The sequence below is a fragment of the Mycteria americana genome, chromosome 6, assembly GCF_035582795.1.
Source record: "Mycteria americana isolate JAX WOST 10 ecotype Jacksonville Zoo and Gardens chromosome 6, USCA_MyAme_1.0, whole genome shotgun sequence".
Classification (NCBI taxonomy): Eukaryota; Metazoa; Chordata; class Aves; order Ciconiiformes; family Ciconiidae; genus Mycteria; species Mycteria americana.
In genome coordinates, this window is record NC_134370.1 from 18,442,747 (window position 1) to 18,456,651 (window position 13,905).

Sequence of the window (13,905 nt, forward strand, 5' to 3'; positions counted from 1 at the left end):
GACAGCAGACAGAAGAGGCATTCTTAGAAATGTATAAACAAAATTTTAAAAAACTTTATCACTGTATTTATGGTTCTATAACCTGTAACTCAGTTAGTAATAATCTGCTGAAAGATGAGATTCACCTTCATGAGTAGCTTGCCTTCATACCAGAACTAGAATTTCTACGTATCTATTTCTTGAGTAGACAATACTAAAGCCACTGTCCTTCAAGTATGTTTTAGTTTCATGAAAACTGAAGTTTGCATGGTTAAGTGAAGATCAGATTTGGCTCATTGTAATTTTAGTCTCAATGTATGCAAGTGTCTTCAGCATCATGAGTAGAGTAGTCATAGCTGAAACAAGGTCAGACAAGCTAACTTAAAGCAGAAACTAGGGCTGGAAAAGGAAGAGGCAAGAGCTAGGAACCAAGGCTGAACAGATCAAGGGCGGGATTAGGAACTAGCACTCAGCAGGAAGAGGAACTCGGATATGGTCTAGAAAGCAGAAAACTGGATCACAATTTTAGACAGGAACCAATACTCGAGAGCAAGCATCTAGAGCATAATTACAACTAAAAGGCATTAACCCACCCCAAGCATCCTATCCCATTTCCTGTACATCAAGACAGGTTACACTAATCAGCTGGCTCAGAGGTGAGGCCATTACCCTTTGGAAAACTAGTTATGGCCAGATGACTGAGAGAGAGATGCCTGAACTGACTGCGGGAGAGTCTTGTCTTTGCAGCTTTCAGTGACAGCTGAGCTAGCAGGATATGGGTAACACAAGTGTCTTCCTCATCAGCAGATACTAATGGAGGACCCCAACACCCTTTTTATCAGTAGTGAAGCCACATGTGAGCAGTGAGCTGGAACACAGTTGCCCAGATAAGATGAGAGGGACTGGCAAACCCAGAAAAGTTTGAATCAAAGCAAATTGCAATAATCTGTTAATGCACAGAGATGCTGAGAAAACAAGACAATCCTCAAGCCTTTCTCAAAATGGGGAAGATTTTACTCCTGGTGGCAAACAAACTGGAAACCACACACCATTGCACATACTGTCTTTCTGATGCAACATTACAAAATACATCCTGAGTACTGGTCTTGTTTTCTTTAGCAAGGCGGGTGCTAATTTCCCTTTCAGAAGGTACAGATACAAACTGAAATATTTAAAATCACTAAGTTCTTCTATGCCATAACATAAAACATGGCATTATGTATTCTATAACACCATAACTTCTGTCCATTTTTGCATTTCTAATAGTTGTGAGTATCTGTCAGTAGAGTCCTCTCATATGTTTTACCGCCTAGGCACACAGGTCCATACCAGCACACTTCAGGTCAGGTCATTTAACCTCTCTGCCTCAGTTTATCCATCAGTTGGAATGAAGGTGTACACTCATGAGGGTCCTAAAAGAATTATTCTTTATAAGATTAATTTGTTTTGCAATGAACGCTATTATATTAGCTTAAAGTATTTCTTTGTCTTACTCTACAGACCAACAGCTTTGTACCTTCTTTGATATCCATTAGAAAATTGAGTTTCTTTTTCAAGAACATGTTCTAATACAACATGTTTTTCTCATGAATATCAGTGTGACTTCCTGCATTTTAACCTTAGATCCGTACATACACTTCTAACCAAAATTTAATGGGAGAAGTAAACAATGTTCAGGTATGAGTGTTTGCTTCCTGTTGAATTCTCTGGAAATTGTGGAAATATCTCTGTGCAGAATTGGACACGACTTGTTTCCTCCCTGCTGCTTGAACAATGATAACTTCCATTCCAGTCACTGCTGATAAACCTCTCCTAACGAATCCCTACCAAACCTGAATCTAATGGGAATGTAAATACCTTTCTTTTACTCTGATACCTTTGTACTTTTTTGTATTGCTATATCACCACATGTTGAATTTTATCTGGGTCTTCTAGAAATTGCTCTGAAAAAGTCTCCAGCTGATCCAGTATCTCATCATGGTATCAAGTTAGACATTGACAGAAATCTCTCCAGTTTTTTCCAGTTTTAATCTGTTTCACTGGCTTCCTATGAAGTTTCAAATGGATTTTAAAGCATTATTCTTAGACTAAAATCTAATAATCTGTTGGTTTAATATAGTCAAAAATCTTAAATTCTGAGTCATCTTGCATTTTGAATCTTTAGCTAGCGGATCCTCTACTGCATTTCAGGTCTGGCAAAGGCAGCAGCACAACAGAAGTTTCTCTGTGTAGCCCCACAACTATGTAATTGCATTTAATTATCTGTAATCACACTGCAAATGAGTCCCACTTCCATATTCATTCATCTTTGGCACTTTTGCTGATATTATTAATATCAAGTGGTAACTTTTGAAGAGTGGAGATAGAGATCAAACTGCCATTATACAGGAGTCTAGGCCATAAAGTAGTGGGCTAACTTTGAAGTAGGAACCTACCATGGAAAACCCTTCATATACCATACTCAATCCCTTGGTAAGACTCATAGTCTCTTTCTACCTATTTCAAAAGGTGTATTGGAGACAGCAGGTGCCAGGTTGCCTTTTAATTGCACCCTGTGGCTTTGGATTTCACTGCCTAATGGCAGCAGATCAGTTACACAATGTTGATGTAGTTTAACAACGGGCTAAATAAAGAGATTTTTGTTTTTCTGGCTCCTTAATCCATGTGAGATGTGTTAGCTATTATTTTAGTTCTGTCCCCCATGAGGCTTTCCAGGCGGTTCTCCAGACATGCACAGTATACCCATTCCTGTTTACAGAAACAGAGCAGACTACTGGTGTGAACATGTTTGTTGGTTTGTAATGAAGTGTCTTTGTGTTGGGGAAACTAAGCCTTTAATTAAAACCAGCTGGCACTATGAACTGTTTCATGCTCCATAATACTGGCCGTGGTTTTCAGTTAGAGATATGGAAAATCAGGGAGTTTCCTCATCCTAACTAAAAATTCTGTTGCCGGTTTTCCTCTTAAAGATGGAGTACTCCATCCCACACAAGAGATGAGTAAAACAACTACATTATAACAATTTTATAGTCCCAAATGCTGCAGTATTTGCATTGCAGAGAGTTTTACAAAAGGACAAATAAACCATGTGACAGCCACCTTGTTACTGTTTCTGCATGGCCAGTCAGCCAATTTCTTTGACTTACAGTAAAGGTAAATACAGACTCCAAAAAGTTCAGGAAATATCACGCTCCTCAATAGCGTATGTATTAACAGTTGATAAGGGAGAGCGGCCAGATGTGCACAGTTTTGAGAAACAGGAGATCAAGAAGAGAAGTACAACATCATTGCCATTAAAATAATAGCTCCCATAAGCAAAATCCAGTCTTAATTATTTTCCATTTCAGTTACGAGTTAGCTTTGCTAATGCTATTTCATTAGCTGCCTTCTCATGAAATCTATTCCCCCAAATTAAGTGAGTTTGCCCGTAACATTGTGTTTGTAAATCTACAAATATGAACTTGTTAGGTATTTGTAGAAAGAGACTACAGTGATTAATAAGGCAAAAGATTAGGAACAAGGACAATCTGGGTCCTAATCCCAGCTGAGCCACTTATGGTGTAACCTTGGGGAAGTTACTTGACCTTCATGTTTCTCAGCAAACTCTGCTAGAAATTGGATACCAGCTGGACCTCGGAGAATACGACATGTCTGCTGAACTCCTCCCAATTAGCAATGTTAGAATAATGGTGAGCAGGCTTGCATTATGATTGTGGGGTGCTATGCACATAAATACAGTCAAGGATTCAATGGCCCTCCTTCCCTTTCCGGGCAGGGCTAAACTGATGTTAAAAGGTGGCCTATGCACTACCTGCCCTGTCCAATTGTTGGCTATATCACAAATGAAAATAAGGGCACACATAAGGCAATTAGACTTAAAAAGGATTCCAGCTGTTCCCTTCCACCCAGCAGTCTCCTGCATTTCCAGCAAGGACATTTATCAGATTATCTGATTAGAAAGATTAGATTTATAGGGCCAGACTCTTAGCTGCATCCATGATGAACAGCTGCAGTACCTAATATGGGATCAGTTCTATGCAACTGGAAAAGGCAAGTCCAAGAGTTGGTAATCCCTAAGGTGAAGTATCATTCTGGCCACATTCACCCAAACACACCTGCCAATGATCCTATGCCAGTAACTTTATATCATCAAAGAAATTCCTCATGTCAAGTGTATCCCAAAGTCCTTTCATGCAACTAAGGGATTTTCCTGACCTGGGTCTAAATTTTCTTCTGTCAACATTTGTTGTATTATTTGGAAAGAAAGGAAAGAAAGGAAAACAAGAACACAGGCCACAGTGAAGAAGGGCTCAGCCTTTAAGTCACTTTGGCAATAAAATGATACAAACCCACATAATCCTTAGATGTCACAGTTCACCAAAGGGAAAACAGTGAGAAGAAAGGTGTGCTCACATACGACTGCCATTATATATAGTTCAGACATGGTTTCATGCAGGTATCAATAAAAGAACATTAAATACTTAAAACATCACCATGGAAGTAATTTGGAAACCCAGATAATAAAACAGCACCATATTATCATGTGAAATCTTTCATATTTCCTACAAGAGAAAATAGTTCTCCATAAGCGATTAGAATGGAAGCTAATATAGCACAGCATAATAACTAATGCACTATTTCAGAATGATCAAATTGCAAAGAAGCTGTGATGTGCAGGCTTAAGTAAAATGTCCATTACTTTGCTTTTATTGTGATCCTCAGTCAGTATGTTTGTTTGTTTGTTTATTTCACTACGGTATGGAGCTATACTTTCCAAAAGAAACATGCAGTATCTTTCATACAAAAATTTCTTTGAAACTCCTCTGTATGACAATCCATGCCCCATTTAGCCTTGTGGGGGAGGGAGAGTAGGGATTTTTGACAGATAACTGCTAATTTGCTGCAAAGTTCTCTACCCATTATATATTGTTCTATTATTTTACAACCAATTTATTTTTCAGAAGAGCCATGGAGACACACTCACTGCCCTTGAGTGCAGTCTTGCTGGTAGCGCTTATTAGTCTGCTGAACAAAAATCTAAATACACCTATATAACTTCTTTTAAGTCCTCTCTGTAAAGGATCATGTAGGTCACATTGGTCACTTTAGCCAACATGTTGGTTGTCTAAATATGCTGCAGGCATAATACAGCTGAAAATACTACACTAGCAAAGGAAAAGCAGGGAAGAAATTATGTCCAGGTGCCCACTGTCTGATAGGATTTTTTCTGGAGTTGGTACAGCTCATGCCTTATCAATTTTTGCTCTATGGCAAGAGCAAAAATTGATAAGGTTAGTTGGGTCTGCTGGCAAATTTTGCAAGGATCAGCTCTGCAGGAAAGCACACATCATCTCAAGGTTTGGCACCCAGCATGGTGTTTTCATAGATGGGGAATGTGCTGGCACATTCCCACTGCTTCCTGAGAGACCTGGGGACCAGCTACAAACACAGGATCTCTGCAGGAACGGGGAAAATCTCACATTTCTGCAGTGTTGCGGAAGTCCCAGCAAAATGTATCCAAGCAGATAAACCAAGCTTTAGTCCATCTTCTAGGTGGCCCTGCTCTTCAGCGTCCCATTGTCATGATCTAATTCAGAGCAAATTCTGATGTTTGTAGACACTACATTGTGTCAGAAGGGGTGCAACTGCTATTAAATTGTTATAGCATTTAGTCCACCTTTCAGATTCCACCTTGTTCTACACCTGACTGAGAAACTCTCAGAAAGAACTTGTGCCTTATTCCTAATCCATGTCCTTGATCAAAGCAAGGAAGAATGTTAGCCTTTGACAATGCAGCTAGAAAAATCATGAGTATACTGAAATCTTGTTCTCATTAAAACCAAAGAGTATTTTGTGCTTTGAGTTTTGTTGGATAGAATTGACCCTTAAAGACATGGTATACAATTTAGACAATTAAAAGATACTAAATTGTCATTCCCTAGGACACTGTCATGGAGGCGCACTAAAACTAACTCAAACAAGGGACAAACTCAAACAACTTTATTTCACAAAACAGCCAAAACCACACGACAGAAACCAATGAGAAACAGGTAAACCAAAACCCATCAACACTCCAATAACATTTAACATATAACAGGCTCGAGGTGTCAGTCGGGGATTGTTGCTACACGGCAACACACACAAGAACGATGACCCAAAGTGCGCACACACACTCACTCCCAAAGGGGGAAACTCTTTCTCCCTCGTGGGTACCCAGAAGATACAATCGCTCACCCGGGGCGGGGGCGAGGGCTCACTCAAGGATATATCCAGAAGAAATCGCTCACCAGAGGAGGTGAGGGCACTCAATCCTGGCAAGTTTCCTCAGGCGGTGTCCCAGCCCGAGGGGAGAGGTCCCAAACGCAGGCCCACTGCTCCGAGAAGACCACTCCAAGGGGGACTCCAACTATGCCCCATTTATACCCTGGGTCAGATCTGAGCTGTGGTCATAGTTGGTCATGATCTAGAAGCTTCTCCGAGCCAAGGGTCTCACTGGCTGTGGACCCCGTCTGGTGACCAAGGGGTCCCGCTTCTGCTGCTCCCCCTGCCGAGGCGTGTACGTGCCTGGGGGCACGGCAGAGCACAAAAGGCGCGAAAATGAGGCGGGAAAAGCCGGTGATGGCCATGTTAAAAGCCCCCATCTTTAGGGGTGGGGCGGTGCATACTTGTCACACAATCCATCCCGTGAGCCATGATCCGACCGGTTTCTTTGGAGTGGTGGCACAGTCACCTCTTGCCTCCAAAGTTAACAGGGGGCACAGTGTTGGTGAGTTTAACACCCACTGTGTACCATCATTCTTTTAAGTGTCTTTCAGCTGTTGCAAGGTATCATTAGCGACCAACCAGTCACTAGTCAATCCACAATAAACTATCGACCATATAATAATATCCAACATTATAGCAACAGTTAACAATAGCAACAGGCGAACATATGAGCACCATCCTGGGGGTTGTACTGGGACATCTGACACATATAGGGTTCAGGGGAGGAATGTCAATTGCATGGGTCGGTTTTAGGGGCATGTCAGCGTCACACGTGGGATTCAGGGTAACGTTAGTTTCAGGGGCGCGTTTTCAGGTAGTGTACTTCATGGTGGACACAGATTTCGTTATGGTGCTCTTAATGCAGCTTATAACAATACAAATTACAGCCATCACAATTATGATCATTATCAAAGATAGAAGGAGGCTAGTTAGCCACCCTGACAAGGAAAACCTAAACACATTAAAAACTTTCCCCAACCAATTAGTCCCTAGTGCAGTAGCGACTTCTCTTGTGTCTTTAGCTATTTCTTCATCTTATTCATCTGTTCTTATAGTGGCACCAAAATGTTTGGGATGTGGACGCAACAGTCATCTATCAATAGATTCAGCTTCTTGCATATGCCTTTCTCCTTCAATAGGATTTAGTCTAACACAGCTCAGTTTTGAATAGTCATCTTGCTGTTTTCTTGTAATTGATGGTTTAAAAATCCTGTGCTGTCATGTGTAGAGTTTATTAGCGCCTCTAGTTGTAGGCTTAGCTCTAGAATAGAGCGTCTCTTTCTACTGGAGCAATCCCTGTTCCAAAGATTGACTCTAATCACCACCCAGTCCTCATTGGGGCATTTTTCCACCCCTTCTGTACATCCCTTGGCACACGATCCCACCATTGCTGTGGTATGGGCCCTTCCTGGCAGATAGGACAGAGGGAAAGCATGACTAACGTGCAGGCCAGTTTTGGGATAGTTGGGTATAGCCGGGAATATAGGCGGCCATCAGAGCATGCTGACACTAAATTAGGAGGTGCAGAGACAAAAGATGTTCGGCACGAACCTGGAGTGGTGGTGAGAGGGTGACAAGAGTCTTTTTTATGGCAATTTAAGACAGAGGGATGTGAATAGCTGGTATTGCTGCATAAGCAGCCTTGTACCAAGGCATCTTGGGCTGGTGGATATAGCCACAATAGGGGCATCTTATCTATATCCATACACCAAATTTCCACTTGGCAGTCCCAGAGTGGAGATTCCCCTTTTGGGTGTGCCTTATCTTTTCCCCCGTACCATCTAGGTGCATAGGTGTACCTGGCCTATGTGCAATTGAGTGGGCAGTTGAATGAGTTATTACATGTGCTAGGGCATTTCTTACTGTCTCTTGTAAGGATGTTTGATACACCAAGAAGCATTCAGTGGCTTGGTATACACTACTGAGTGATCGTCAGTGTCCCATAGAGAGCCATGTTCAGTGGTTCCCCATGGAACTTTGGGACAGGGTGTGGTGCCATTGATGCTCCACCCCATGGCTTTATGGGTCAGTTGGAGAATGAAATTGCATTTGGCATCCCACACTGAACTAGCATTTATCGTGCCTGGTGACCAGCTATAAACGATACAGCTATAGCCTATGTCCCCTATGCTTTCCCAGAACTTCGAGTTGTTATTGTTATATTGACTCCATGTTAATTCAAGGGCTACTGGTATGTTGATGTCCTGTACAAAAATGGATAGGAGGTCCTCCACTGACCTGGGGGTGGGTAAACAGACTGTTACCACTGTTAGGTTCATCATCCGCACAAATCCCACCATCATCTTTGCTACTACGTTGCCATCCAGGTCCAAGTCATCCTCATTAGTTGCTGTTGCCACCAGTAGTAGCAACAGAACGGTCCATCCCTCCATTGTCCTGTAAGAGACAACAAAAAAAAATGGGCCTCAGTCCCCTGGGACTGGGCTTTCGGGTTAGAAGTCCAGGACTATCCACCGAGCACTGATACGGTGGGTTTTTCCGTTTTCATCTACGGCCTCCCAAGCATACAGGCCTCTAGGTTTTGCTAGGTTCATGGGCACGATGTCCATAGAAGGTAGTTTCACCATGACAGGCTGGCCTACGTGTTCTTAGTGGAAACTGGTCCTTTCTGTTATCTGGTAGAGGGTCATTACCCATTGGTGGCTTCTCAGGGCAGAATGCCCTGATTTTGGGGCTTCCATAACTCCCCCAATGGTTATTGATGATAAGGACTGCTTGTGTTAGCTGTGTGTCCCAACTCGGTCACAAGATGTCAGCATGCTTTTTAATCAGACCATTGGTCCACTCGACGATTGCATTGGCCTGGGAATGATACGGCGTATGGAACACTCACTTTATACCTTCCCCTCTAGTCCAGTCTCGAACCACTGCAGCCATAAAGTGTGATCCGTTATCACTTTGAATGTTGTCAGGGGTGGGTAAAACACTGAACTGTTCACGCAACACTCACACCGTTTGGTTCCCAGTGGCAGCGCTGGCAGATGTAGCCACCGACAGCCCCGAAACCACTTCCACTCCTACTGTCACCGAAGTAGGGAATAAACCTCTTAACACCAATGTAGCATTAAGAAGCAGGCATTCTCTTTATTGCAGCGCTGGATGCACGGGGGATCCTTCCGCCTAACGTGCATACCAGTTTACACAGACCAGGTTCATTTATACAGTGTATCTTTACATATGCATAGGTTTTCAAACTACTAGGTGGGACTATGTTAATTAGTAGCTTACATAATGATGATTTAGCATAACGCATGCTCAGTTTTTCACATGGGGGGTGTTCTGGTGGTCGCTGGTGGTTGTAGACCCTGAAACCATGCTTTTCAGGTCATGAATTCAGGGTCATTCTTCCCTTTAAGGCTTAATTTTCTCCATGGTTAAATATCACATGCTGGAAGATCCGGTTTTACCAGGATATTCTTGGGTTTTCTTTTGTTTCTTCTTAATTGACCCTTTGAACTTTATTTGTTCAAAGGGTCCTCACTTATTTTCCTCACTTATTTTCCAACACTACCAGGATGAACTTCTTTCCACAGGATGGTTTTAATGGCCCAACATAGTCAATCTGCCAAGTGCTCCAAAGGGCTTTGCCCTGTCTGATGTGCTGGGCCAGTGCTTGGTTCAGGTGGTCAGCTTTAAGCCTTATTCGGCATTGTGGGCAGGCTGTGAGGACTGCTTCACATGTTGCCATAGACACTGGCTACCCCTGAGATCGGCACTCGTAATACAGATCTGCCTTCCCAGAGTGGCCTCGTTTGATGTGCAGCCACTCAGCTAGCCATTCCCATTCTTCCCATATGCCATCAACCACTCTGATTTGAGCTAACTGGTAATCCTGTTGGTTCCCCTTAGCAGCTGGAGTTCCACCTTTCACCCAGCCTACTCTCAAGGGACATGACCTGCCTATTTCCAGTAGCCTCTGCCAATCTTCAGCCCTCCAGACCCTAGTGCGACCCACTTCCCACCAGCTGGATTCCCATTGGCATATCTACTCGGTGGCACCCTTGTAAGTTGCAAAAGAATCAGTGTAAATTGTGGAGGCACCCCCTTCCGCAGCTAATAAGAGAGCACGCAACTCCCCTACCTGAGCACTACCTTCCCCCCTCCTCCATCATTGCTGTTCCGGTGGCAATTTCCACTGCTGCTGCCTTATACTGCCACTTTGTCCCCACTCAATGGGCTGACGGGTCAGTGAACCACACCCCTTGTGTGTCTGAATCTTGGGTTAGGTCAGGTTTATAAAATAAGCTCAGCAGGGCTGGGTCAGGGTCTATGGGTTGTTGAAACTTGGAAGCTTTGGCAGGGCCTTCTTTTAATGGTGACAATTGACCGACCCCCTCCAAATAGGCATACCATTTTTGTATTGTGGCCTTCTGCACCACTCCCTCAGGAGGGGGCAACCCCTTAAGAATTGAATTTATTTAATAGAGGGAGAGGGCCTTGCACAATAATGTCCTGTGATGTACACAATCTCTCCGCCTCCTTACCTGCCCTGGTGAGTGAGAGAAGCCCCTTCTCCCACGCCAGGTATCGCTGTTCAGTTTCCTTGAATGAGGTGGAAGAAAACAATAGGGGTCTGGCCGGCCCTTGCGGTCTGTTTTGGAATATGCCACAATAGGAGGCATGCTCTGCAAACCCCCATTCCACGTTCAGCAGGTCTCGTGGGTGTAGCAGGCCTAGCTTCTGGTAGGTTTTAAGTTTGTCCTTTAGGATGTTAAGGGCCTCCATCTGTTGTGGGGTCCAATCCCATTTCCTGTTCTTTCGAAGCAAGTCGTATAGAGGGCGGGCAATTACCAAAAATCCTGGTATATGTTTCCTCCAGTATCCCAATGTGTCCAATAAATGTTTTAATTCTGTTTTGCTATTCGGGGTCTGCTCCCCCTCAATGGCTGATAGGACATCATTGGGTACCGTGATAGCTCCTGCTATCCACCAAGCCCCTAAGAATTTGGTTTCCTGCCCAGGACCTTGGCATTCGGAAGGTGGAATATCTAACCTGTTTTCCATCAATAAGTTCCACATAGTCTCACCTACCTGTCCAGCCTGTCCCTTATTCTCTCCACCCACCGGGATGTCATCTATGTATTGGTATATGTGAACGCCTGATGCCACTTTCACGGTGCCAAGGAGTGCAGCCAAGGCGTTATGAGCAATAGTGGGAGAGTGTCTGTATCCTTGTGGAAGCCGGTTGAAGGTGTACTGGGTCTCCTCCCAAGTAAAGGCAAATTGGGATTTGTCCTCCTCCCTTACAGGAATCATGAAGAACATTTCTTTGACATCTAAGGCAGCCATCCATGGATGGGCTGCTGCTTGTATTGCAGTCACCACCGAGATTATGTTTGGGATGGCAGCCATTAGTGGTAGGGTATTACTATTAAATCTCCTATAATCAAAAGTTAGTCACCACAGCCCGTCGGGCTTGCGAACCAGCCAGACTGGAGAGTTATAGGGAGAATGTGTGCGGCTGATTATTTGCCTTTTTTCAAGATTATTGACAACTTCCATGATACCCCATTTCGCTGCGCTTGGCAAGGGATATTGAGAAACGCAGGTTACATTGGATGGTGGCAGAGCAGAAGCAGACTGCAAGGTCCTCATGCGAGTGGCTCCCACCTCGCAGCTTCTGAAACTCCACAGGCCGCCATTGGGCAGGCGTCACCGCTTACCCGCTAAAATACCAAACCCCAATATGTTTCCCTTATAAGGGCTCAGAGCAACCTCCACAGCCATCATCCACTTCTCCCCAGGCAGCTAAAACTGGATTCAGCAGGCTAAAGGACACCTCACTGCTGCACTTGTTACCTCCATTATATTGATGGCTTTTCTCGATGGTTTGATTTGGAGCTCGTCGGTTTGCTGCTTCTTTAGAACACTAATATGGGCTCCTGTGTCAATCAAAAACTCTAAACTTACCTGCTTCAGACCAACGGGAATGTGTACATAGGGTTCCTCAGTGGCGGACCATTGACAGGAACTTACCAAGCGGGTTGGGTGGCTCAAACCCCAAACCGCAACTTTTAGTTTTTTAGTTCACTTAATTGCTCTCACAAAGATGCGAAAGGGTTAGGCTTATGCCTCCCGTCTTGGGGGGTGGGGGCTGGCATCTCCTTTATGTTCCTGGTCTTTCCCCCCAGTAATTCTGCTAACTTCCATATATGCTCGGTGGCCTGCCCATGTAACAGCACTCAAGGTACCTCCAATGCTAATGCTTTCCCCCACAAGTTGTTCTGCTCCAGTCCGCCGGCTCTATCCGACTTGCTTTGGAAGGGTTCAGGCTCCCTTGGGGTGGGGGGGCCATCCGGGACGAGGCTCACAGCTGGCTTGCCAGACCCTTCTGCTCCCATCCACACCACCACCTAGATCCATCCACCGTATTTCATGCCCGTGGGTGACTATATTATGCAGTGTTTTGGCCCATGTCAGTACACATGTGAGCAGATTGAGGGGGTTCTGTCAATTGTGTTCTATGGCCATCTGAATTCTCTCTCAAAGGGACTGGACATGTATTTTTAAAGCATCTGGTAACTCCCTAATGAGAGGCCTGAGGTGGGCAGAATTTACCAGCGCAACCATTGGTATGCCTTGCTGCCCCCTCTTATACATGGCCTGTATACAAGCAGCTTTTTGTACCCCTTCTGCCAATTCTGACAATCCCCTTATCCGAATGGTAATAGGCTCCCCTCATTCTTTGGGGTCTATACCGCCAGCCCAGTAAGCCAGCTGAGAAGTTATAGACTGGTTGCTGGCTGGCCCGTCACTTAGAAACACACTGCGTCCCCAAAACCTTCGAGCCTCATCATCACTCAATAATATCCGATCACCTCCAGTAAGCGAAACACGGCACAGATATTCCATCTCTGTCTTGCCCGGTTTGCGTGAAAATTTAACTTGGAAGTCACTGAGCTCAGGTCCTGTCCATGGAGTGGTACGGACAGTAGTTTGGGGATTCCCATACCATGAGTTCGTATGCCTCTCCGTTTTGATATGAGGTCTTACATCTCTTTTCTCTACATCTTCCTTTCATCAGTGCTAGCTTCATCAGAATCTCCCCAGATGTCCCCATGCCAATCCTCAGGATGTGTTCCCGCAATCAACTTCCAAATTTGGACAACACTGGGGAGCTTTTTCACTTGGGTTAACATGTTCGCTCTCTCTCGTTGTAACTCTGCTTTTAAACATTTGATCTCTAGTTGACTCTCAGAATTATCCTTTTCCATCTGCCTAAAATACTTGTACTGGTCCTGCGCTTGCATCAAGCAGGCACCCAGTAGGGCACACATGGCCCCTTTGCTTCTGCCATCTCACTTGCTTCCATGGCATTTCTGTGGCCTTTCTACAGCAGACTTGGGTTCACACCACTTCTCCTTTGCCCATTCCACTCCTAAGGGAGAGGGTCACAACCGTGCCACCATAACAATCTCCCCATTGACACCCTGCTCGCTGCACCAATTATAAATGTCACAGAGGTACACTAAAACTAACTCAAACGAGGGACAAACGCAAACAACTTTATTTCACAAAACAGCCAAAACCACACAACAGAAACCAATGAGAAACAGGGGTAAACCAAAACCCATCAACACTCCAATAACATTTAACATATAACAGGCTCGAGGTGTCAGTCGGGGCATTGTTGCTACACGG